Source organism: Nannospalax galili, unplaced genomic scaffold (assembly GCF_000622305.1).
Source record: "Nannospalax galili isolate Female #2095 unplaced genomic scaffold, S.galili_v1.0 scaffold278, whole genome shotgun sequence".
Taxonomy (NCBI): Eukaryota; Metazoa; Chordata; class Mammalia; order Rodentia; family Spalacidae; genus Nannospalax; species Nannospalax galili.
This window is the reverse complement of record NW_008347536.1, coordinates 5,759,374-5,786,124: the sequence shown is the minus strand read 5'-3', so window position 1 is coordinate 5,786,124 and position 26,751 is coordinate 5,759,374. Positions and strand designations below refer to the sequence as shown.

General features: G+C 39.9%; 1 protein-coding gene across 14 annotated transcripts in view; it reads right to left on the bottom strand.

Annotated features, from left to right (window-relative positions):
* Dlg2 (discs large MAGUK scaffold protein 2) overlaps positions 1-26,751 on the bottom strand; it is a 2,328,307-nt gene that overhangs the window by 202,461 nt on the left and 2,099,095 nt on the right. The window contains exon 1 of one of the 14 annotated variants that reach the window (XM_008844184.3): positions 17,413-17,680. The exons of the other annotated variants lie outside the window; for them this stretch is intronic. The gene's annotated coding sequence lies outside the window, so the exon portion shown is untranslated. Of the gene's footprint in view, positions 1-17,412; positions 17,681-26,751 lie in introns of those variants that run through there. 14 annotated transcript variants of the gene reach the window in all.

Genomic DNA, 26,751 nt, shown 5'->3' with positions numbered 1-26,751 from the left:
TCAAGTGCACTTTTCATTCAGTTGCCCTTTGAAATGGAATTTTTGCCATTTAAAGGTGATCTGCAAACTCTATCCTACCTACGTTTATTACAGCTGTCTGTGGATATGACATTCAGGCTGTGTATTGCTGCAGGGAGGTGGACATGGTGCTGGCTTGATGTTGATATATTTTTTTATTTACTTGTAAGCAATTCTGTTTTCATTTTCATCAAACCTGAGGTTTGGGTTGGACTCTAGTTTCCTGGTCTCTAGCATCGATCTTAAAATGGGCATTTTCATGTGTTCTTCACAAATTACTATTACCTGAACATAAAGGTCTCAGCATGCTGGTTGGTTAAAAAAAAAAAAATGCATCCAGCTTGTTTAAAACTCTTGGGATCATGCTGGGAAAAATTCATTATGTTTTTCCAGAAGTAATTAACCTCCTTCTAGTTGGATCAGAGTCTGCTACTAGACATGTACGGAATGAAAGGAAGAGGAAAGAAAGCCTGGCCTCTGCCTGCCAGACATCAAAATCTCCCAGGGAAGTAAAATGAGGAAACAGAATGGGGCCAGGCTTCTTTCTGCTGGCACAGAGCTTGCCTAGCACACATGAAGTCCTTGTTTCAGTCACTCATGCTGAATAAAACCAGGCACAATATCCCACACTTGTAATCTCAGCATCAGGGAGATGGAGACAGGATAAGAAGTTCAAGGTTATCTTCGGCTACATAGTGAGTTTAAGGCCAGCATGGAATACATGAGACTCTTTCTCAAACAAATAAGTGAACCAAAACCCCAAACAAAACAGTAATAAAAACAGAATGGTGGCTTTCAAATTGATGTCCATGGACAAAGATATTGACACGGGCAGCAATGGCCATGTCTGGGCTCACAGCAGTGGGTATTGAAGCAGGGTGAATCTATGTGGAAATGAAATGGAGCAGAGGACCTCCAAACTCCTATCACTCCTCTCCATTTCTAGAGAATATTTTTGGGTAAGAACAAAAAACTATTTATGGGCCCCAGAATATACCATACTATTTCATGTCTCCATATTTTTCTACAGGCCACTTGGTGTACCTGAGATCTCTTCTGTCCTTTAATATACTGTGGAGAGGCTGGAGAGATGATTCAGTGGTTAAGAGCACTGGTTGCTCTTCCAGAGGATCTGGGTTCAACTCACAGCACCCACATGGTGGCTAACAATTGTTCAAAACTCCAATTCCACGGAATCCGATGCCCTCTTTCTGCCCTCCATAGGCATTGTGTGACATGGATGCACTTACATACATGGAGACAATACATTCATACATATAAAATTTTAAATAAAACATAAAAAATACAGTGGAGATATTCAGAGAAGTTTTTTCTAGGCTCACTAAATAGAAATAATCACTTCTCTCTGGGCTATCTTTATACTTTAACACAAAAATAACTATGCCCTTGTTCTTTTACTGTCATTTAAATTATAACGAAATAGAATTAAAACTGTATAATATTTATACTTGCTTTCCTGTTAGACTGTGAGTTCTTTAAAGTTCATGGTTCAGGTTTCATTCAGGACCTAATCACTTGTTCCTATCAGAAATAAGAAGACAGTACATGTTTGCTTAGTTTAATGGAATCTCCATATGGCAAAGACTTACTTATTTCATAGCCAAAGAATTTTAAAGTTCACTATTATAATATTTTCCCAGTCTTGAGCTTGCAGTATCTGATCTATTTATTCATTCAATGGCTACTATGTGCCAGACAGTGTTAGGTCCTGGAAGACAGTGATGTTCAAGTAGATTTGACCCTTCCTTTCATTGGCATCTTTTCTTTTCTCAAGGTTATCCAAATTGCCCATTCCTGATAATTTACTACAAAATAATTTTCTTGCCACTAACAATAAAATTTCAATTCAAAAGTCCGTAAGTAAAAAAAAATCGATACTGGTTATATTTCAAGCCAAAAAATCTGTAAGTACACCTTCTGTCAGTGTACCCCCGGATACTCTATATTTTTCGATATGTTTATATATTCCTATATACAGGAACATGTGCTATATCAAATATATGCATATATTACAGGCATGTAATCTACAATTGACTCACAAGAGAAGCAACCTAGTTATAAACAGAATGATACCCTGGTCCCTTCAAACACAGACCTACTTAATTAAAAACAAGTATGATTTGTATCCTTAACTTAGTGGCTTATGGTTTTCAAGGTTCAGAACTTTTGTACTGACTACTTTTGTGTTGAGTTGTTTCAGTCCCATTTTAAAGGCCCTCCAAGTACATTTATGTCCTAAAACAGAAAGAGACACCTTTCTAATTCTGAAAATGGATGAACCAAAAAATTAATTAACAAACTCAAAAGCTATTGTGCATCTCCATGTACCACAAATGGTGCTGAGTACAAAGCAGGAATTAAAGTTTTGAATAACTGAATGATGAAAGAACAGATATTTGCAAAGATGAAGTTCTTCGTTGTTTCAGACTGACAGAAAAATGTATGGCTCAAAAGGGAAAGACAACTAAAGCCAAGTCTTGATCCAAATGGTCAAAAGAATTACATCTAGATGATTTAAAAACTAATAAACTTACAGCTTTACTGTGTATTCTTGGTTCTCTTGGTGTAGGGATATGCACTTTGACAGGTGTAATCAACCCATCTACCTAATAGAAGGAGCTTACTCTGCTGAAGGGGGGATCTATAAACATTTCAATGAGTTCTGGTGAACTTTAGAGTAAATACACATCCAATTAATTCTACATTCCTCAGCACTGTTTTCAGGCTCTGTAGATACTTTCTCTAGTCACTGTGCTTCACTTCTTGTCACAAATAAATTAGATGCTTGTGATTGTGTGCCTTAAAGCTCATGGAGGAAGGTAAATGCAGTCAGAAAGGTCAACAGACATATACCAAGCATGAGCTTTGACCTAGGCCCTGAACATTTACAAATAAAAACACCCACCAATGGCAGCTCTGTCTGGGGAGGCTCTGATTTAATGGGACCTGTGCTGGACAGTCAGTTGTCAACTTGACACACCTGGGAAGACAGAACCTCAACTGGGGAATTTCCTCTGTCAGACTGGCCTGTAGGCATGTCTGTGAGGCATTTTCTTGATTGTTAATGATGTGGGAGGGCCCAACCCACTGTGGGTGGTGCCACACCTGGATAGGTGGTTCTGGGTTATATAAGAAAGCAGGCTGAGTGGCTGAAGAGATGGCTCAGTGGTTAAGAACACTGGTTGTTCTTGCAGAAGACCTGGGCTCGAATCCCAGTACCCACATGGCAGCTAACAACTGTCCGTAACTCCAGTCGCAGGGGATCCAACAGCCTTTTCTGACCTCTGTGGGCATTGCATGACATGGGTGCACTTACCTACATGCAGGCAATACAAACATCACATCAAATAAAAATAATAAATAAAATTTTTTAAAAAAAAGAAAGAAAGCAGGCTGAGCGCAGGCCAGAGGGAGCAAGTAAGCTGTGTTCCTCTATGGCCCATGCTTTAGTTCCTGCCTCCAGGCTCCTCCCTTGGCTTCCCTCCATAATGAATTTTGAGCTGTAAGGTGAAATCAACCTTTTCATTCCCCAAATTGCTTTTGGTCAGAGTTTTATCACAATAGTAGAAAGTAACTAGGACAGGCCCCCATAATGGGTCTTAGTCTACACAGTCTATATTTGCATTTGGAATTATATCTATATCACTGAAAGAAACCCTTTAGGACTTGATCACAGGCACACATTCATGAAATTCTAAGATGTAGGAAAATTGATTGTGTTTTTCATAGATGAAGAAATTTCATTAACAAAATTGCAAATCCAATCTGGTCTGTGAAACAGGTTCTCTAGGGGATGCTATGCATGCTTTTATGAACACATCGCACTGGATCAGTCCTGAGTCATTTACTAAGAACTCTGAGGGATAGATTCTTTCCTACCGTTAAGGCATATAGGCTAGCATGGAGCCATTACTTAGGTAAAGCACTTGCCACGCAAGTGTGAAGATGAGTTTGGCTTCCCAGGTCGCTTATAATCCCAGTGCACCAGAGGTGGAGACAGGGAATCCCTGGAGCAGGATGACTAGCTAGTGTAGCCAAAAGGGCCACCTTTGGGTTCAGTGACAGACCCTGCTTCAATATACAAAATAGTGAACAAGGAAGGCACTGAACATCAACCTCAGGCCTCCATACACGTGTGCATAGGTGCATTTGTGAGCACGATACATGAGGCCACTTATGCATACACGCATACACACACAAAACAAAACATAAAGGCTACAAGTTATTTGACAAATGGTTTGGACATGCAAGTCAATTATTATTTCTAGTACTATACATTGCTGGGGAGTGCTTTGATTAAAATCTTTTTAAAACAATAAAAAGTGGCTGATCTTTGTCTTGAGTTTGTCAGCCCAATCTGGATCAGAAGCAAGGCCACTATCCAAATCACCTAGCAAAGCCTTCCCCAACCTATTAATCCCTCAATTTCCAAGGGTGCAAATGCTACTGGTATAAAATAAATACCTATAAGGGACCAAAAGGGTACTCCTAAGAGCACAGCAAGAGAACCCATCAGAGTCTGTTCAGAATATGTCTAAATTTACATTGAAAAGTAGATTTAGATAACTGTAATATTTCCTTGTTTTATTTGCATTATTTCATTTTTTAATTTCAAAAATGTTACATAGATCCATTGTGGAAGGGCTAAGTTTTTTAAGGTATGATTACCTCACATAATTTTTTTTATTATTATGAGAACATACAAAATCAGAATTTTAAAAAAATCCTTTAGGTTAACATAATGTTTTGTTCCTTTTAAACACAAGAAAAATGTTTTTCTTATTTTCCTTATCTCTATGACAACTCAATAGGATTCAAACAATGGCACCTCTTCCTAATTAAAAACATGACTTCACATGTGGCAAACCGTGAATATTAAATGCAAATGTGTGAATCACTTAGTTTCAATTAGGCTGCTGCAGCTTGGCTTTCAGTTGTGAGCAAATGTTGTTTTGTATATAGAATATAAATTGAGACTTGTTTCTTAAAAATTAGATGAAAGTAGGGAGAAATCAAAAGGAACAAACTGCCGGAGTCTGATGAAACTCAGAAGACAATACCTACAAAGTCTGGGGCTTGGCATGTTTAGGAGATTGAATTAAACGAGACTGAAAACCTCAGAATCAAAGTCTCACTGACCTTCGCCTACTCTGTGGATTCTTCTTTGAAGCAAATCAAACATAAAAACCAGAATTCCTCTTCTCTCAGCGGACATGCAAACTAGAGCTCTTCCCCTAAAGCAAGCTATAAAATCTGGAAAGCTCACATTCTCTCCTTTTCCCTGAAGACATTCCCCACAGGCCCTGCCTGGCAGGAAGGAATACCCAGAGAAAGGCTTGGCTGGCTCCCCCACCCCCCAGCTTTTTCCATGAACATGATTCTATGTAACTGTTCATACATTCTTCATTAAACCCAAGCATGAAACAGACAGTTTGAGTCTTGGGTCCTCATTTCTGAAGACTCCTCTGTCATAAACTTCGATTAAATAAAATTTGTTATACTTTTCTCCTGTTAACCTGTCTTAAGTGTTGGTGACTGTCTCATGACAGGTGAGGATAGTATCACAGTCTTCCTCTCTCTCAAATTACACAGCCTGACATGGAATGCAGGAGTCTATATTCACCTCCTATCCTTCTTAGTCTTCCATCCAACATTACCAAGTCCCTGCTAGGAAACCAGGCCATGGAGTGAGGAAAAAAAATTTCTGCCCTTATTAATGAGCTCCTTCTGACAATGGGACCCACAAAAACCAGATAATTATAATAAAACGAGGTAAGCACAGTTACAGAAATCTGCCTGCAGTATGTGAGATACAGCAACGTATGCCCACCTATGGTGGAGGAAGACACAAGGCACATCTCCAGGAAGAAAATCACTCAATCAACAATGCTTATACATTTATTTCTTATCTCACTTAGAGCTCTACTCACATCCCCTTTCATCTAATTTTGAAACAAGTTACTTCATCCATGAATACTTTACTGTGCACTACTAAAAGGTGCCTCTTTTCTATAAGTACAATATACCATTATCACATTAAAAACATTAGAAATTATTCTAAAATCACCAGTCTTATGAGCATCATGAATTTCATTTTTGAAGTTTGTTTTAATCAAGACACAGTAAGGGAAATTATTAACAATCAGTTGGTTCATCTTTTAGAATTCTCCCCCATGTCTCTTTTAACTTTGCTATGTATTTTTTGAGGAGTTTCAAAGGATGAGCAGGGTGGCACTGTGCATGACGCTGGGCACAAAGATGAATGAAATGAAACTCCTTACTGTGAGGCGTGTTACTAGGAAAGGAGGTGATTCCTGCATTCCCTATAAATGGGCAAGCATGAGTTTATGGTTATGTAGGCACAGCCTGGAAAGGAAGGGCTAGAAAAGTTCCATTTTTTTGTGGAATTGTTAATGAATAATTTTGTTCTTTCCATTTTTTATTTAAAGATGGTAGGAGTACCTACAGGCTGTGTTTTCTATTCTTTTTTTGTAAAATCTTTTGCAATGCAATGATCAGGTAAAGACTAATATTGGAAGATTATATATAATCAAATTTCACTAAGTTGAGCTTGTGCTCTATATTACACTTATATTATTATTGAGGTAACAAGTTACAATGTAAAAACTTATCCATTCCTATTTTTAAAAATATTTTTTTATTATTTATTTTATGTGTATGTGTGTGTTGCCTACATGTAGGGATGTGCACTCATGTCATACAATGCCCACAGAGAACAGAAGAGGCTGTCGGATCTTCTGGAACTGGAGTTACAGACAGTTGTTAGCTGCCATGTGGGTGCTCGGATTTGAACCTGGGTCTTCTGCAAGAACAGCCAGTGTTCTTAACCACGGAACAATCTCTCCAGCTCCCAGTCATATTTTAAAATTATTTTTATTTTATGTGTATGAGTGTATTGTCTGCATTATGTAAGGGCACCCATGTCATGCAATGACCACATAGGTCAGAAGAGGGTGTTGAGTTGGATCCCCTGGAACTGAAGTTAAGGATGGTTGTTAGCTGCCATGTGGGTGCTGTGACTTGAATCCAGGTCCTCTGCAAGAGCAGCCAGTGCTCTTAACCACTGAACCATCTCTCCAGCCCCCCCCCCCTTTTTTTTTTTTTTTTTTTTTTTTTTTTTTGTCTTTTTGAGACAGGGTCTCCCTGTAGCCCCAGCTGGCCTGGAACTCACTATGTAGACCAGGCTGGCCTCGAACTCACAGAGATCTGCCTGCCTCTGCCTCTCGTGTGCTGGGACTAAAGGCGTGTGCCACCATGCCTGGCCCATTCATATTTTTACTAAAAGCTGTTCTTAAATGTCAAAGTCCCACTAGCACTCTTTCAATAAACCATTATATTGGGAGGGGCTGTCAATACTTCTATCAGTTTGCTATTGGTCAATACAAGTAGAGAAACACATTCTCATATTCACTATGCCAACCTCTGTGTAGAGTGAGATGTGGTGGATGATGTGTGGACTATCCTGGCACTTTTAAGCTATGCTCAAGTGTCATTTCCTCTTTTATATGTAGAATGCTGTTGTGAGATGCAAGCCATGCTGTATGCCAAGTGCTTGGCACAAAGTGACAAGTAATAAAGCTATAAATTTGGGGGCCTAGAAGATGGCTCAGTGGTTAAGCCTGATGATCTGAGTTCAACCCCTGGGACCCAAATGGTGGAAGGAGAGAACTGACTCCTCCAAGTTATCTTCTGACCTCCACATGAACACTGTGGCATGTATATGCAACACACTTTTTTTTAATTAGAAATTTTGTTATCTGTTAAATGCAATAAAAATTGCATAGTCTGAGACTATATCCTGTAGTATCCAATCGTTTGGTCAATCTTTCCAGACAGTCTCAAATAATAGCTTCCCTTTGTTTGTTTGTGACAGGGTCTCACTATGTAGCACTGGGTGTCCTGGAAGTCAAAATGTAGACCAGGCTGACCACAACCTCACAGAGATCCACCTGCCACTACCTCTGGAATGCTAGAATTAAAGGCGTGTGCCACCACGCCCAGCCCCCTTTATCATCTTTTTAAAAACCATAAGAGGTTTGGGGGTGGGAAGGAGAGGATGGCTCAGTGGGTAAAGCACTTGCAATGAAGCATAAGAACCAGAGTTTGAATTCCCAGAACCAATGTAAATGTAAATGCTGAGTAGCTGTGGTGGTAGATCTGTAATTCCTATACCCAGAAGGCAGAGACAGAGGATCCCCAGAGCAAGCTGGCTCACTAGATTAGTCCATATAGATAAGCTCTGAGCTCAGTTGAAAGACCCTGCCTCAATGAATAAGGTGTAGAGCATCCAGGGAGGACTGCTGATGTCAACCTTGGGCCTGCACATGCACACGTGTGCATGCATTGGCATTCACACATACACGTACACCCATAAGAATGCACACATACCATATATACATGCAAATAAACCATACAAGATTATTTTAAACATCTTAATATTTAATTACACATCATTTCCACATCTGAATGCTATTACTATACCTAATTATAACCATAATTCTTTTACAAAAACATAAGACTTATACAAAATTCATGTCACTGAATTTAACAACTAGCTAGGCCCTGTGTTAACTCCAGTTCTCATCCATGGAAATGTGTGCAAATTCTGGGGAAGATATTCAGGGGGCTGGTCTGAAGTGGCTGGAGACAGGGGCACTCAGCTATTTACCAAGAAGAATGTTCCGTGCTTCACTATTTTAAGAGCCAGGAGGACCGGAATATCAGTGCTAGTCTGACTTGTCTTTAGCATCCTGTTTATAAGTAGTCACAGTAGTTGTCATGAAGTGAAAAATTCAGCCAAGAAGCAGCTTAAGTGGTTATCAACGTACTTGTACAAGAACGCTTCCAAAGAAGACAAAGGAGATTTTATCTGGTTTGTACTACTGGGAAGTGAGGAAATGCCACAGGATAATGACACCTTTTAATACGTATGTGACAGATCATGCTTTTAAATGAACATTATCTATCATCTTTCCACTGCACTGCATTTTGCTCTTCACTTAAAAGCTAACTTGGAAAGGAAGAAGCCATTGTCCCGGAGAGCACTGTGTATGTGGTCACTGGATCCTTCCCTAGCCTGCATCTATTTTCAAAATTAAGCCCTAGGTTCTTCACTGACACAGCTGGACGGGGCCAGGTATTTGCACCTGGCCGTGGGTTTTCTGAACAGACTTTCTGTACCAGGAGCAAATACCAAGAAGATTTCTACTTTGATTCTGTTTACCACCATGACTGAATGTTCTCTGAGAAGAAGCTGGGTAGACTAATGAGTATGCAGAAGCGTGCACACCAGGTAGGTGGAGTGGCAGTACTCAGGCTGCAGGAGTGAACAAAGGCTTCGTCACTGCCATTGGAAACCAGCACATTGTGAACAGTATGAATACTCTTCCTATAGAAAGTAAACAATGGTCTTAGAACTTTTTCTGTGAGGCAGACCTAGAAAAACAATCCAAAATGTAGCTAACTAAACTTGGAATCAGCTATTTTGGTGGGAAATTGTTCCCAAGCCTTCTTGGTGCAACCTTATCAAGAAAGCACATTATTTATTCAATGGGAAGAAAAGATGAACATTGTCAAAAGCAGAACTTATGACTTACATAAACTGTGCATCCCACAGAAATCATAGTTAAGTCTAATTTCCTGTGGAACATTGGTATTCATAGCAAAATATTTCACTCTGCGCCACGTCACTGGCAATGTGATACACATTGTACATCTGACCTGGAAAACATCTACCCGGAGGTATTCCCATTTGTCTTATAACATTTTAACATCATGAGTCTCATGACATCAAAATTCAGATGAATTGAAGGCAGTGGGCAAGCCATTAACATTCTTCCAGTGGTTTCATCAGAGGGATGAACCAGGAAGATGGCAATGATGATACAATTCAGCCTTAAAATACTGTCATTTTGAACCCTCCGGACATAAATGTTAAGGTTCACTTTGAATACATACCAACCTGTATTTATATTGTAAAAAAAAAGAGTGAGAGCAAGAGAGAGTGTGAGAATGAGAGAGAAAGAGGGAGAGGGAGAGGGAGAGAGAGAAGAGTATTAGGCTCTGGAATTATTCAACAGCAAGTTTTAGTGACTGATACTTTAGGTTTTCTGTTCATTACAGACGGCTTTGGGTTGGTGTCTTTTGTAATGGTGCCTGGATAAAGGGAACAACTACCGACTAGCTTTTGTGAATACAAAGAGATTTTCTTTTCTCGTTTAGATTTTTAAAAATTATTTAATAACCACATACTTAGAAGAAGAATTTCATTACAACAGCATTGACATAGTCAATAACAATTTCCTGAGCATCTCTTTCAAAATTGCATCTCTTTCAAAATTGGCTGTAAAATTTTAGATTTACAGTTGAATTATTACAGTTATACAATATTATACTCAGTATAAACCCTATAAGACATAAATTAAATGAGGTTTTAACCCGGTTGCTTTCTGAGCTCCTTGGCATCTAAGCATGGATATAAAGTCATCAGGTAGATTTCAATCGTCATGTTTTTCACATATACTAATTATTAAGGAACAAATTTTTATGCTTTGAAGTATTATTTTTTTAATCATTATTTAAAAAAAAAATTGAGTTCATACAGTTATACAATACTGAACTCAGTATAAGCCCTGTAAGACATAGAATTGAATGAGTTTTTTAACCTTTAAAAATTTCTCCATTTCATTTTAGAATATATTGTTCCTTGAAGAAAGACTCATTATTTTTGCTACTAACACTGAGATGTTGGCGCATGCATCTCTAATCTGTATGTATCTCATTATTACTAGTCATAATCGGTTGCACTTGGATCCTTGGTGCCTGTGTATGTATGTCTACAAAGTCAACGGGTAGATTTCAATGGTAATGTTTATCACCTCTACTAATTAACATGATGTAAATTTCCATGCTTCCTCCTCAAATATAATACATTTTAAAAATTTTGTTGATTTCTTGTTTTTTTTTGCAAAGAGATTTTTATTCTGTGTCTTAAGCCTTTCTCTTACTTTATAAATTTTCATTGGCAGGAAATCAAACTCAGAGCCTTGTACCTGCTAGGCAAGCATTCTGCCACTCAGTTAATATCTCAGTGCCCCCCTTTTGTGTTTGTCCCTGGAAAACCCCTGCTCATCCTAGAAGTCAATTTAAGGGTATTTATTCATCATATGATATGGTCAGCTTTCATTATACTCTGCTAAGTAATGATTTTAGTGGATATTTGTACATTTTGTGTTGCACATTTTACAAGTTATAGATGCCTGTTGGGCCCTTTGCCAATCTCCACCATCACCACCATTCCTAATTATCAGCAAAAGCTGCCAGATTTCATTGAGAGGCCCATAAGAGCCTAGGAAGGCTATCTTTATCCTACCTAAGTTTCAGAATGAGGCTACTGATTTGGTCTCATGTTCAGAGTAGACATAAACTAGTCCATTCCAAGTGAATTCTAGGGACCATTGCCAGGATCTCTTTGGGGCTGAATGTGACTCCGTAAATAAGCTGCCTAGGAATCCTTGAACAATCCTAGAGCTATCAAGGCAGTTCTTAGTCCTGGGATGTGGCAAGCCCAGCCGAATAGCAGGATGAAAAGAAATAGGGATCAAGACAACATTGTGAGCCACAGGGTCTGACTTCTTGAGGGTTGCTAGACTGCTAGGCTGCCACAATCCTCAATATTCACAAATCAATCTGGGTCGTGGTTTTTGTTGCTTGCTTTTGAATTCTGTTATGTCAGGGGAGGAATCACACATGGAATCACAGACTTAGATACCCATCCATTTCTTGAGTTACAAGCTCTTTGAGTTAAGGATTAAGGTTTCTCGTTTTGTAATTTTATCACTCAGCAGAGCCCCTAGCACTTAGTCCATATTTAAGAAGTGATTAATGGCAGATGATTAAGCAACTATATATAAGATACATCTCTTTAGTATTTTGCATCTTAATCTACTATTTGATTTGAGTATCTTTGCAGTGATGTTTACAACATACCCTTAGTCATTTTCTAAACTAATTTAATGTTCTGCTTTCTCTTCCCTTCCCTAATTACATAAATAATACAAATTGTTACAAAAGTTTAAATGACACATAAACCATAAAAAAGAAAGTAAAAATACATCAAGATACAACCATCAAATATTAAGAGGCTTCAATACAGAGTTAAATGGTCAATTTTGTCTCTATTTCTTAACTTCTGTGCATGATCCTTATCACTACCTCTTCTAAGCAAAATAAAGTGTCTACTTTGATCTTCAGAGTCATCATTCTATTTGCTGGCTTTCAGACTGAATGAACATTTTAACGCAGGTACACTATGTGCTAAGTACTTACTGTGCCAGATACTTGTATATGAATAAAGAATAGCTAGCGCCTGGACATAAGTTATAACATTTACATTTTTTCCCCAAGAGCACCGAGAAAGGGGGAGAAAAGGCTGCAAAGTTTGGTAGCAGGGAATCCTTGCCAAGATGCATTCTGCTTTTCACCTAGAAAACTACTTTGTGAAATAAGAATAACAACAAAAATAAAAGCAAAGCAAAAATCACTTATGTTAATTGCATAATTTTCATTGCTTTAGGAAAAAACCCACAAAACTTCCAAGTTTCTAATAATTACAGAGATCTGCTCCCTGAGTTCCTACCTGATAATTCCCCTTAGGTGGATCTTTGTTTGTAACACTACATAAAAGGCAGAGGGGCTACTGGGAGAGTGAAATACTACAAAGGAGAAAGCACTGTACTAACAGCATTAGGCCACACAACGCCACGGATTCTGTCTGTTTTTCACATCTGCTTGTAAGGCACGGTTCCTCAGGGAGCATTCGAGTGGTTCCCAGCCCTACAGGTTAAAGCCACAGTTTAAAACTAGAGGTAAGAAAAGGACACCCAAAATTAGTGATGGTCCTTCTAAGCAATCGTGTTTTCCAATGGCCTAAAAGATAACTGGCAAAGAGCTTTAATCCAGCTAGCCCCAAATTATCTGCCAAAGTCAACCTAATGCCTCTGGATGTAAAGAAAAGCCATGTCTATCTTTGATGGACCAAATTGATGTCAATTCCAAAATGGCACTTAAAAAGCTTTTAGTTTGACATCTTTATAGCTTTTTGACCACTTTCTTATTCAAGTCATTCCTTTTCACTTAATAGGGGAAATGTCAAAGGCAAAACCAAACAAAAGCCCCATAAAACCAATCCACTGGAGTTTTAGGCTTACTATTGTGAAATATAGGAGAGCATTCTGCAATTTAAGGCAGGGCTGTCTCCAATATTTTAGGAACCTAGGACAACACCACAAATGGAGGCCCTTTCTAGGCCAATCCTTTTTCTAAAGTTTCTTCCTGTACCACAAAGGGCCTTTTTTCAAGACATGCAGATATCCTACTTCACCAGTCCAAGCTGTGATAAACACTACCCTATCCCCACTCTACTTTCTATCCCCACGGGAGTCTCTTATTTTTATCTCAAAGTTCTAAGAACTGGATGCAAGAACACATGCAGAAGAAATTCTGGGGTTCTACTTACCCTTCATGTGACTTTTAGAGAGAGAGCTCCATCCACATGGGCCATCATCTTGGCCCACAGACTCTGCTAAAGCTGGGGCACATGGAAACGCTCCTGAAAATGCTCCTTTAAGGGAGCTCTTGATTCTGGGCAGCTTTCAGTTCCCTGAATTTGATGAATTTGTAATCTTTGTAAGCTTCATACTTTTTATATCCATTTTATACTTTGGCAAAGACAGGAAGGATGGTTTAAGAAAATATGATCGTATTTGGTAAAGACCCAAAATGATAGGAAATGAATTTCTAAACTTCATTTTTTTCCCCAATCAACCCTAAGATTCTGATTGGGATTAAATATGGACAGCTATAAGGCCAGGGGGCTGGAGAGATGGCTCAGTGATTAAGAGCACTGGCTACTCTTGCTGAAGACCCAGGTTTGGTTGCCAGCATCCATATGGCAGCTAACAACCATCTGTAACTCAAGTTCCAGAGGATCCAATGCCCTCTTTTGACATCCACAGGCATTGTGTGCACATGGTGCATTTTTATATACATGCAGGTAAAACACACATACACATAAAGTAAATAAATTTAAAAAAATTTTAATGCTATAACACAAAGGTCCAAAATTGAACCCATGAAAAGCTTGTCAAATTCTATCAGGTAATTTTATTTGGAGATTACAATGTGGATTCTGGAATCAGAACGGTGTGAATCTAAATCCTAGGGCTGCTGTATGCAAATTAAATTGATCAGTTTAGTAAGACTGGATGAACCTAGCTATATTTCTGTTTCTTCACTTGATAACAGAAGCAAGCCTTCCATGTAGGGCTGGGCAAAGGAGAGAATGCATGTGAAGCAGTCAGCAAAGGCTGGGACATCATAAGTTACATGTATATGTATTCTTATAATCTTGCATGTTAATGATGACAGGGCTGGACCTGTGGCCTGTTATTTGGCAGATAATTTAAAGAGCAATGATATGGTATTTTATATCAGTTTATTTCCATGCTCCCTTTTCAAAATGAAATTTATTCTTTGAATAATTACATAAAGGCTTTGGAGCCATTCTAGGAATTAGTTAAAAGTGAACTGAAATGTAATTGTCTTTAATGAGTTTCCAAATACAAACAAACGAAAATGTTTAGGTTTAGGAAGTAAATCTTGCAAACCAGAAAACATTTGTGGTTTTCCTGTTTACTGTATATTTCTTCCAAAATTAACGTCTATCACAATAAGGCAATAAGTTATAGAAAACACAACTTACTAGAATTAGGACTACCTTCTGGGTGCTGCCATATCTATTCTGCTTAGTGTACTCAGCTTACGGCTCCGAACTTTCCCCTGCTCCGTTTTACAGATGAGGAGAGTAGAATAAATACCGTTAACATTCACTAGGAGACACAGACCTTGCTCTTGCCATTTGTGCCCTGTTCTCTTTCACAACCTTCCCCATCTTCTAAAAGGTAATCATGTGTCACAAAGGCAAAATTAATTTTTGCTACTTTGGCTTTTAATACTTTCTTTCAGACCTATGATTTGTCTGTATCTTATATTTCTTAGAAGGTTCTTCTTACAGTTTTTATGTGTCTTGCTGTAAATCTGTCTCTCTGTCTCTCTCTTGAGACAGGATCTCATATAGCTCAGGCTGGCCTTCAACTTGCTACATAGCAAAGGATGATCTCCCAAGTGTTGGGATTACAGGTGTGTCCTATCACTTCCAGTTTGTGCCATCCTGGTGAATCCAAACCCAGGGCTTCCGGACTTGCTAAGTAAGCACTTCAACTGAGCTACATCCTGGCCCCTTTTGCAGTAAATGTAATTGTGAATAACTCATGCTAAATTTGCTTTTGTTTCTATGAATAGAGTGCATCTTTTGTGGGTGAAGAAGATAGAAAAACTACCAGATGAGAAGAAACTCAGTATTAAGCTTGGTACACAAGTTCATTTTTCCATACAGCCGCACTGAATGGAAACCCAGCTACTGCTGCAGAATAAAGTGGGGATTCTGGCATGTGATTTTAAAAAATGTGGTACAATAAAATTCAGAGTATAATATATCTCAAAGGTACTTTGTAACTATATTGGTTTGGGCAGTAAGATAGACTAACCCCTCTAGGAGCCTTCAGTCATTTATCCGGGCTCAACAAAATGTCATGGGCTGGCTGGCCCATTAAACACAGATGCTCATTTATGTCTGCCATGATCTGCTGGATTTCCTACCTGAACCAGTATTGCTGAAGCCCAGAGGCTTTGAGCCGAATGTAGATATTTTACAGACCCCTCTTGGGACATCATTTGTAGATTAGAAACCAAGTCTCAGATACACACCCTAGGTGCCAACCACAATGCATCATTCCTCTGCTCTTTAAGCAGAACTTATTCAGAGAAATGGAAAATATGGAAAACCTATTTATAGAAGAAAAAAGTATGGGAGAGAAATGTGTTCATGGAAAAAAATATATCCCATATCGCACATTTCCCAAATGTTTGGGGGCAATCAGAAAGTAAACTAGAAAAGGAGAAATAACTATCGACTGTGTAATGGTACTGATAACCAAAACATTTGCTAGAAAAAAGCCAACAGGAAGGTAGGAGGCTAAGTTTCTTGGTGGAAAAAAAAAGGCATATATTTTCTTTTCAAAGAGATGCTAAAATGAATTGCTTTTCTTGAGGATAAAGAGAGCAGCTCTGTCAGATCTATGGACAACACATGAAGAGAAGGTGTGCTAAACGTACAAGGTAAACACTTTGTGCAGACATTTATGGGATCGGAAGACAGTAGCATCTTGCTGGTGAAATAAAGCAAATGCCAACAAGCCAGACACACTTGAAACATTTGAGAAAATGTCCTTGCTCTTCCTCTCCATATATAATATGCCATATGACACTACAGTTAAATCTGCTTCTGAAAAAAAAAAGTACGTCAAGCTGTTGGTTTCCAAGAGATTTGGACAGAGGCAAAACCACACAGCGGAAAGGCGTCTGGAAAGGTATATGGCTTTTGATTCTCTTTTCTGACAAGGAAACAACAACCTACAGGTCAATGACCAGGAATGAGCACACATTCAGTGGAACAGGGACCTGGAGCCCAGAAATGGAACATCCAGAGAACCAAAAAACAGCTCCAGGTAGTTGGTAATGGGAAAAGAAAACTCTAGAAAACAGCCACAAGTTACCCAGATTCAAGTCATGCTTCTGCATCTGTCCTGCGTGTGAGTTTGGGGGCTCTTTCCCTCTCTTTCCCCCATCTATAGGCACAACGAATGCAAGGCTCATCACACTGTGAACCCACCCTACCAAAATGCAGAGTGACCACCATACCGACTTTTACAACAATCTCCACAATGCCAATTATTCACAGCCCCTCAGTTCTGTTCACACAAAAGATTGCAATTTGAATCTTGCCTTGCCCAGGTTCAGTTCCGTGGAGCTGGTTACCAGGCAAACAGTCTGTTTTAAGATTTACAGATCACAGGGGAGAGTCAGTTGGGGGGTGGGGATGGATAAACCGCCCTGTACATACCTCATTTTGGCAGCTAAGAAAAACAATTTCATGACAAAGAGACTTGTTCTTTTCTAAGCTCACCCAATAGATGAAACTGACAGAATGAAACCTGAGAAACTTTAGCAACCAAAGAAAGCAGCCTTCTAAGGATCAAGGTGAATAATTGATTCATTGGGCTCTCTTTCATCTTTTAAGCTATTTTGCTCATTAAAAGGGAAATTGTGGAATCTGTCAGAAGCCCAAACACTGACACACACACACTTCTGACAGCAAGTGCATATTCCAAGCTACGGATCTGTTTGCCAATGTAATTCAACAACAATGATTAGCTGCCAAGCCAGGGAACTTACCGAGCACAAAATTACGGAACAAAGCAGGGAGGAGGCGGGAGGCGCTGAAAGCAGCTTTTCCGTCTCCTTGGTGCCGGGTTCTCCCGTCTGCTGTCCGGTTCACACTTGCCTGGATAACTAAGACTCCGGCAGAACTCACTAGCGGAACCTGATGAATTATAAAACAGCCCCTCCTAGACTCTCATATTTTACATCACGGGGGGTGACCGTGCAGCATCCTCGCTTGCTGGGTGCCTGTATTTCCTTGTAACTCATCCTGGAGAATATATCAGCTTCAGAAGCAGTGACAGTAATTGGTGTTTGGGATGTACCAGTATTAACCAATAAGATGCTTTCCCACCATCCACACTGCACTCTCATTCTGCACTTGTGTTCCCCTCTACCTTGTTAAGGTGGATCCACCCAACCCAGTGGGGAGAAGGCAAAGACAGCGAAATGTAGAGAAAATCCCCTGCATCAGTGCACACACTGAGAGAGCTATATTATTCGGGGTTAATTCTCATAATAGTCCTGTAAGGACCAATCCTTGCGTTTCCATAGCATGTCGTAGTGCACCAACACTTCCACTCTGATAGCCTTTCAGTAACTAGGACGGTCAGACACTGCAACAGTGTGGAGAAATACCAGAGCTCAGAGTTGCTAAGGCACCTGCCTGGGTCCACTGAACTTGGTGGAGGCAAGCAGCTCTGAGGATCAGGGGGTCCAATCTGCTCATTGCGCCAGTATCTGTGGCAAGAAAGAAAAATGGCTTGCCTGGGTCACATAATTCATAATTGCTAAGTATGATCTGAACTTGAACCTAAGCCAGGCTCTTCTGATGTTAAGCACAGAGTCTTTCTGTCCTTCTATGCTGCCTTGAAATGAAAAACAGTATCCTTGACCAAAAATCATTAGCAGGTAGGCTTTAGGTGAGCGCTATACTCAAGGCTTTTGTCTCCTCTCTGACAAGGTTAGTTTGCTGTCTTTAGATTCTTCAAGTATCAATACTGATACCTGATGCACATACTTTCAAGCAATACTTGAAAGCACATTTGGATAATAATGGCAACTATCACTTAAGCACCTTTGTGTGAAGCAGTGTTCTAAGTGCTCAGCATGCATTGACTCACTTCATCTTTTAAATGTTTCTGTGAAGTGGGTTCCATCATGAAAAACATATTGCAGATGAAAACTGAGATTCAGAGAAGGTAACTAATCTAGAGAGGACCACACATCTACCATTAGCAAAACTGGAATCATCCCCTAGGCAATCTACCTCAAAGCCCACACTCTCAGACATACTGTCCTACCACAGGTAATGTTTATTAAACTGTTTAAAGAAGGTGAACAATGAGCACATTTATTTGCTATTGTTTTTACTAGAAATAAGATAGTAAATTTGAGAATTAATTATATTTTTAACCCTAGTTTTGCCAGTAACATACTATAAAACTAGTTGTTGTATCTGTAGAACGGGTAGGCTTATGCCTGTATGAAAAAATAAGCAAAATATATCAGGAAAATGCAGTGTCTAGTTTATAGACTGTGTATGCAGACCAGTGGGTACTGGTCCTGCTCTACTTCTTTCATGGATATTAATTTATGCCTTCATTTCTCCCTCAGTATCTTTTAAATGTCAGTTGTTCCTTGCCAAGCAGTCTTCTCCATTACTGTGAAGGTGAAGAAGGAAAAAAACATCTAGAGATGTTTGTCATTTGGGCTGCAGAGCATCACCAGGGACACATGGGTTTTCTACAGAGGATGGAAGACCATGGGGGCCCTGCTCTGGGCTGACCAAACAGTTCATTAGCTTTTCTCTACTCCCATCTCTTCTCTACTTCAATCAGCTCAGCTCACTGGATTCTTTTTACTTCACCATCAGTCAAATAAGCATACCACTCCAGGAAAGCATATTTACAGCTCTACTCTGATGCTCACTTGGTGTCTTTTGCCCTTTCAAATGAGCATCTTCCACAAACACAAAACCCATTAAAACCAATGAGATTTTAACTTTTTTTCTTTTTCTTTTTCTTTTTTTTTTTTTTGGTCTTTTTGAGACAGGGTCTCCCTATAGCCCCAGCTGACCTGGAACTTAGCTATGTAGACCAGGCTGACCAGAGATCTGCCTGCCTCTGCCTCTGCCTCCCAAGTGCTGGGATTAAAGGTGTGCACCACCACGCCCAGCCAATGAGCTTTTTCTGCAGTGACCCATTTTCCTGCCAACAAGTCCAGGTGTGTCAAGCAGAGACAGGCATCACTCTCAAATGCTCCACCCCTCCCAAGATCTTCTTAAGTCAGTATAATCTATCCTCTGTCTACCGACAATGTCTCAATCCAACGAGAGCCTCCATTAAAAGATGGCTATCTTGGGGCAAAAAGGATGACTCAGTTATTAAAGTGCTTGTCTAGTAAGCAAGAGGACAAGTGTTGGGTACCCCAGGGCCCATGTAAATGCCAGGCAGGAGTGGTGACCTACCTACAATTCAATCCCTGGGAAAGCAAAGCTAGGGGATCCCCAGAGCAAGCTGGCTAGCTATACTAGCGATATTGGTGGGCTCTAGGTTCAGTTGAGAGACCCTGCGTCAATGAATAACATGACTAATGAGGAAGAAACCTGACATTGGCCTTGGGCCTCCACATACACGTGCACACATACACATATAATGGCATATGCACCCATACACTGGCATATGCACCCATACACACATAAACAACCATACACACTCCATACACACATATATGTAAGAAGAAGATAAAGGAAACTGCTGTCTTCAGCTAGGGAAGGTGGGCACACGTGCTATCCTGGCACTTGGGAGGTGGAAACGGGAAGATGACAAGTTCAAGGCCAATCTAGGACACTAGCAAGACCCTGTCTCAAAACAAAATGAAATAAAAATAGGAGGAAAATAAAAAGAAAGAAAAAGAAACTCCTGTCTTCAAGGTATGCAATCGGCATTCCTTGAAAGTCCTCAGAGGTAACTCAAGGATACGGCGGTGTCATGTTCTGTAGAATACACAGGTTAGACTGACAGACTTTCTTAGCTCCCTCTTTCTAGAGAATGACTTTGTGGCCAACTTAATTTGATCTGATACTAACTACCTTCTTATTTAAAATTTTCCTCTAAGTATTTTAGTGGGTGTCTAAAATATACATGGTGAAAATAACCCCTTTTTGATGCCATTCTTAACACTAGACACTGTAGAAAAAAACGTCTGCAGTATAGTTGAGGGTGGGGCCTGAGTTTCTAAACTCATAAGCAAGGCCAAGCAAAATCACCATGTGAAGGAAGAGCAAATGATGACCATGTTTTCAAGATCAGTGGTTACTTTTGGATATCGACCTGGGAGTTATCTAAACACTACCTGAAGCAGTTTGGCTATTCTCATTCTTTCTGTGATTTCAAGGCTCTCTGACTTTTTATGATCCCTCAAATCTCTCAGCAGCTTTTTCTGAAAAAAAAAAAAATTACATTCATGTGCTTTTGTATGTAGATGAAGGTCACAGTGAGTGTGTGGAGAGCAGAGGACAAACCAAGGGAGTTGGTTCTCTCCTTCCACTACATGGGTGCTGGGGACTGAACTAGGCTGCTGGTCTTGACAGTAAGTGCCTCTTTGCCTGCTGAGTCATTTTGCTAGCCCTACAGCAGCCATGTCTCTCTCGTCCATTCTCCCCGTCAACTGACTTCTCCACCATTACACTCTACCCTATGAAAATTAATACAGATGAGCATTTACAACTTGTGTATAATACTTCTCTGCCTCCCAGTCATGGATAATCATAACTTTATACAAATTCAGTCATAACTGCTACCTCATGTCACCGATTACTCAGACATAATGAATTATACAGAGCCATAAAATTAGACCACTGATTTGCTTATATAGTATTAGTAATGATGTGAGTGTTTATTTGGCACTTAATATGCCTTGCAATATTATATTTCTTACATTTAACCTTACATTTCTCATGCAACCCCTACAACACACTGTTTTGAAATGGGCTGTGCTGCCCCTACATTATAGACAAGAACTTGCTGGCAAAAAAGATGAGGTTAAGATATGTCAATAGATGGCAGTCAGAATGGTAAGTGACGTTTAAGACTGCAGAGCCATTTCTCTTAATTATTATATAGCTTGTAAGAAATGGAGGCAGCAGATAACAAAGTATTGGTGTTTTTACTGCTTTTACTTCATCACTTCCAGTCTCTCCTTAAGTGACTTAAATCAGGCTCACTGAAAATTGCTCTTATTGAGGTAAATGATGACGGCATTGTCAATGACAAAAATCAATGGCCAATATGTAGTCCTGTTCATGCAACTCTGGCTGGCACTTAGTAGAATCAGTGACCACCTCCTTGAATCAATCGCTCTCTCTGTTTTTCAGACCCCTTGATTTTCCTTCTACTTCCTTTGTGCATTCTTTTTTAAAATGTGTGTGTGTGTGTGTGTGTGTGTGTGTGTGTGTGTTTGGGAGCATGCCTGAAGGCCAGAGGGGGACAGTGGGTTTCTGCTATCATTCTCTGGCTTATTCCCTGGAGATAAAATCTCTCACTGAGATACTTGCTGGTATCCAGCAAGCCCCAGAGATCCTCCTGTCTCTACCTCTCACAGCGCTGGGGATACATAGGTCTGTATGTGGTGCTGGAGATTTGAACTTGGTCTTCACTGAGCCATCACCTCAGCCCCTATTTACCCATTCTTCAATGTCTTCTTGGCCGAGTCTTCCACATCCCAATCTTTCAAACTGAAAGTGCCCTAGAGCTTGTCACTAGACCTCTCTGGTTACACTTACTCCTAGGACCACATTATCCAGTGTCAAAGCTCAAAAGACATCTGTGCCCTGATCTTCATTCTCTCGTATCAGGCTAAATCCCACAGCTAAACATCTCCACTTCATAGTTTAGTAATGGGCTTTTCGCATTTAACATATTGAAAACCCAGCTCTTGGTCTCCTTCCCAAACATGCTCTACTCTCAGCATGCATCTTTTTGTGTATATGTACCTGTGTGTCCATGTGTGCGCATACATGTGTGGAGGCCAAAGGTCAACTCCAGGGGTCATCCACCTTGTTGTTAAGACAGAATCTGTCATTGGTCTGCAGCTTGATGACTGTGCTAGGCTGGCTGGCCAGCGAGTCCCAGGGATGCAGCAGTTCTCTCTGCCTTCCCAGTGCTGGGACATCACACCTAGTTTTTTTACATAGGTTCTGAGGGTCAAACTCACGCTTGCATTGAAAGCACTGACAGAGCTATCTCTCTAGCTCCCCCTGAGAAGTATGTACCTTTTAAATAAATTATATAATGATTTACCTAACTGTGCTTAGACAAAGCTTTGGAGACATTCCTTGTTCTTCTCACCTTACACCACAAGCCAATTATCATCAAATGCTTTCTGTCTTCAAAATATATCTTGAATTTTTCCTATCTCCTCTGGATTTCCCTAACTTATACCATATCATCTCCCATAGGGATGTCCTCAATTCCCTCCTGATTTGTTTCCACTCAGCCAAAGTCAGACCCCAGCATTCCTACTTGAACTCCTAGTGACTCTTGTTTTGTGTAGGATTTGTTTCCTCACTCGGGCAGCATTGTGCTGAAGACTTTCCTCCTCAGAGGATAGTGCCTGACAGTGCCACACCCTCTGCTCCGCATTTACCTCTGTCTTCTTTGTAAACTTGCTCTGTGAGGTCAAAGGAGTGGCCTGTTTGGTTTGTGACTGAATCTCAAACTCTTGAACACAGCCAATCACATAATACTTAAAATATTTATTAATTGAATGTGTTACTTGAATGTATTTATAAGTTCTATTTTTACAACTTCCTAGTATCATACGCTTACACAAATCACTTTATTATTCTCACATCAAAAATTGATTAAGTACGAATGTTCTTAATAAAAACAACCAGCCTACACTACACTGCTGTGGTTCCTCAGTGTCTTCAAAATGCTCAGCCTCCTGTGTTTGCCTTTGATGATAGAATAATTTCACAAGGTTGGTCGGTATTGGTTCAATTATGACCCCTCACCATATTTACATGCGGAAGTCCTTATACCCAGTACCTTACTATGACCTTATTTGGAAATAGATGGTTACAGATATAAGCAGACAAGGTGAAGTCATACTGAAGTAAGATGAACCCACAGTTCAATGATTGTTCTTCAAAACAAGGGGAATTTGGACATTGATGTGTGCACAGGAAGAATGCCCTCTCACAAACCAAGAAACTGGCAGGCTCCAGGAGAGGAGCGTGGACAGACCTTTCCTTAGCACCTTCAGAGGAACAACAACAACATCCACTAACACCTAGAAGCCTGAAGATGTCTGGCATCCCGAACCATGAGATAGTAAATTTCTGTTGTCCTAATTCTCCAGTTTTGTACTAATTTATTGTAAGATCCTTAAGAAACACAGGTTAATTATTATGCTCATCCAATGTATTAGGAAACTGCAGCTCAGAAAGGCAGAAAAGTCAAAGAACTTGCTTCAGTTTTCAGACATAGGAACTGGTGGGCTGGGATTTAAATCAAGATCTACATGGATTCAAAGCCCATATACAGTTGCAGTGACCCCCTAGACACTGGTCCCTCACCTTTATGGTTCAGAGAAGAATGAGAAACACTAATAGGATGCAGTGATTTTTTTAAAAGTTATTTATTTAATAACCACATGATTAGAAGCATTTCATTACAGCTTTAACATACTCAATAATAATTTTCAGAACAAAGATGCATCTCTTTCAAAATTGGCTACACATTTTTAAGTTTTCACAGTTGAATACATACAGATATATGTGCTGGATAGCTTTGGTGTCAACTTGACACACCTGGGTTGGGGGAGCCTCAGTTGGGGAATTGCCTCCATTGGACTGGCCTGTGGCCATGTCCTTGGGCATCTTCTTGATTGTTGAGCGATGTGGGAGGGCCCAGCCCACTGTGGGTGGTGCCACCCCTGGGCAGGTGGGCCTGTGTGGCATAAGAAAGCAGGCTGAGCAGGGGCCAGGGAAGCAAGCCAGTAAGCAGCATTCCTCCATGGCCTGTGCTCCAGCTCCTGCCTCCAAGTTCCTGCCCTGAATTCCTACCTTGGGCTCCCTGATGAACAGTGACCTGGGAGATGTAAGTTAATAAACCTTTCTTCCCCTAGTTGGTATTGGTCAGAGTATTTTGTCACAGGAATGAAGAAACAAATTAGGACAATATGTAATATTGAACTCTGTATAAATCCTATAAAATCGAATGAGGTTTTAACCTTTAAAAAAGATCTGCATTTCATTTTAAAATATACTGTTTCATACAGAAAAACTCATTTTAAATGCTACTAACACTTAGATGTTTGTACATACTTCTCTAATCTGTCATCCCTGTTACTGTCCACTGTGTTGTCGGCACCCCAGCCGTTCCCCAGTGCTTGTCCATCTGCTGAATCTATTCAGCCTATCCAGAGTTCCTTGTTTTAGGAAGATCAACTCTTCCTCATCTAGCAGCAATCAGTTGCCAATATTCCTTTAGATAAGATTGGGGTCTGCTGTTCATTTTCCCAGTTCTATACTGGGTTACTTTCTAGAAGTCTCTTGGGCCATCCTTGCCAACAACTCAAAGGAAGGTATCTTCTGTCTGGCATTGTTTCTTGTTATGTAGCCTTTAGCTATACACATGGACTCCTAAAGAATTATACTGATCACTTTAATCTTTGGTTATACTTTCCTTTTGGGTGTTTAAGGTTCATTTAAGAATTGTTTGTTTGAGGATCTGTTCCTCAGGGGTCATGGCTTCTTTCTTTTACCAGTTTCATCTATGTGAAGATAAGACAAAGGTCCTGCTCAACAGTGGCTGGCTTCACTTGGGAGCATGGAGAAAATGTTTCCTCTGTGTTGACCCTCTTCTTTGTAGACCAGATACTGATTCAAGTCCATCTGGTGGGGTCTCCATGGCCTCTTTGATCAAGAGGACAGGTGACACACCACAGTTACAGAACATTTTGAGAGATGCTCCATAGTCCTATGGAACTTAGTCGACTTTGGAGGGCAAGGAGCAATAACTCCTTTAAATCCCTCTGGCCAAATTAGTATAGGCCTCAAAGTATGGTTTTTAAACATCTAAGAAGGTTAGTTCCACCAATCTGGTACTTTTAATTATCATGTGCTATGTAGATAAGGCTTGGGCAAAGAACAAAGCTTCTCGGATAAATCTTGACTAGACATATATTATAAGTCGACTTTGGAGGGCAAGGAGCAATAACTCCTTTAAATCCCTCTGGCCAAATTAGTATAGGCCTCAAAGTATGGTTTTTAAACATCTAAGAAGGTTAGTTCCACCAATCTGGTACTTTTAATTATCATGTGCTATGTAGATAAGGCTTGGGCAAAGAACAAAGCTTCTCGGATAAATCTTGACTAGACATATATTATATTCTTTGAGCTAGTTTGTATGTATAAATTATCAGTAGGTTGTTCAATTAATATGGTTCCCTCTGTTGTTTTCTTTTTAACTAGCTAGGCATTATTTATCTCTTGCATTGTCTAACCCTTCTACTATGGTTTCCCCATTTAAAGTGCCCCCATTTTCCCCATAAAAATGCCCTTCCCCTATGGTCCCACTTTGAGCTCCTTCTTTTCCTTTATCCCCAAGGTTCTTTGTATAACCCTCTCTCTACCCTCCCCTTACAATAACCCCATTTTTATCCATGTCTCCCTTATTAAGGACTGTTTCCTTTGTTCTTCTCTTTCAGAGTCTTTTTTTTCCTTTACCTCCCTGGTTCCTTTTCATTATCCTGGTTCTTGTAGTTGTGTCTGGATACATACTCACTTTTAAGGATTTGGTGCTAGGATCCACAAATGAGGGAGAACATATGTTGTTTTTTTGATGTTGTTTTGGTTTGTTTTTTTTTGAGTCTGTGTTACTTCACTTAGCATAAGTTTCTAGTTCCATCCATTTACCTGCAAATCTTTCTTTACTGCTAAGTAAAACTCCATCATATAAATGAACCACATTTTCATTATCCACTCATCAGTTGAGGGACAGGTTGCTTCCATCTCTTAGCTATTGTGAAAAGAGCAGCAACAAACATGGATGTACAAGTGTCTGCAATAGGATGAGTTCTTTTCGTATATGCCAAGGAGTGGTATAAGTGGGTCAAATGGTAGGTTCATTTATCATTTTTAAGAGTTCTCCAGACTGCTTTCCATAGGGGATGAACGAGTTAGCAATCCCACCAGCAGTGGATGAGTGTTGCCCTTTCTGCACATCCTCATCAGCATTTGGTATCAGTTGTTCTCTTGATCTTAGCTAGTCTGATTGGGGTAAGGTGATACCTTAGGGTGGTTTTAATTTGCATTTCCATAATTACTAATGATGCTGAACATTT